At 46.6% G+C, this 899-nt stretch overlaps 1 protein-coding gene across 2 annotated transcripts in view; it reads left to right on the top strand.

Moving 5' to 3' along the window:
- Positions 1-899, top strand: part of LOC113209542 (glutathione S-transferase-like) — a 23,175-nt gene that overhangs the window by 7,040 nt on the left and 15,236 nt on the right. The window lies entirely within an intron of this gene.

The following is an 899-nucleotide window of genomic DNA, read 5'->3' as shown; positions in this document are numbered from 1 at the left end:
CACTGCCTGATATAGTACCACGAATGGCCCGACTGCACCATCCCGAGTGACCTCTAGGGGTCCTCGTCGACGGCATACCTCACGGCCGGCTGCTGGACACCACCTTGGCGCGCTAATCAAGCCCCACTCGCCTCGCCTTATCGGCGCTCCAGCTTAGCCATTACACGGCTCCCTTCGCCGACCCAGCAGCCTGGTCCTGTCACGCCGGGTGCCAACGCCCCCGCCTCCCCTATGGTCGGGCGGCCTCACCCAACATCTTATCATCTACGGCGTGAAATTCATTCATAGCTATATGCTTTGTTACTGGAGTGTGTCGCCCGTCGAGCTCGGACTTTATTTTTTGCATCGCGTGCCGGTGCGTTATCAATGGACATGTGGTGCAGTGCCTTCCCTCCTCACCTTTCCTCCCCCTTTTTTTTCTTTTGAATTGTTTTATTTTCTCTTTAACATTCATCGTATCAGTAATGCCCCCCCCCCTGCTCTTGTGACCTTTTAATACTCTCACTCTTTCATTTAATCGAGTTTTATTTTTCACGGCGTTCTTGATATTGGTTCATCGTTTTGTGCCATTTCTATTTAACTATGTACTTAAGTTCCCAATTTTGCCAATAGTGCCTTCCTATACGAATTTCATGTGTAACCTATAAGTCTCAATGTTAAAACTTATTGTATCTGTGGCCAGAGACATGCGAAACTTGTTTTCTCTTTTTGGTCTGTGAACCGTAATAATTTTTTTCCCGGCCGAGCCTTCACTTGGTTTTCATTTTTTTGCTTTAAATTTTTTAACAGTAACTTTTTCTTTAATCCTAACTTCACCGCAATTTTCATTTCACGATCGGGCCGATCGTTCTCTGTTTTTGGGGACGTTAAGGCTTGAGTCTTTGAGAGTGTAGACTATC

Source organism: Frankliniella occidentalis, unplaced genomic scaffold, assembly GCF_000697945.3.
Source record: "Frankliniella occidentalis isolate FOCC.00 unplaced genomic scaffold, Focc_3.1 Scaffold63, whole genome shotgun sequence".
Taxonomy (NCBI): Eukaryota; Metazoa; Arthropoda; class Insecta; order Thysanoptera; family Thripidae; genus Frankliniella; species Frankliniella occidentalis.
The sequence above is the reverse complement of the archived record's forward strand: the minus strand, read 5'-3'. Positions and strand labels throughout refer to the sequence as shown.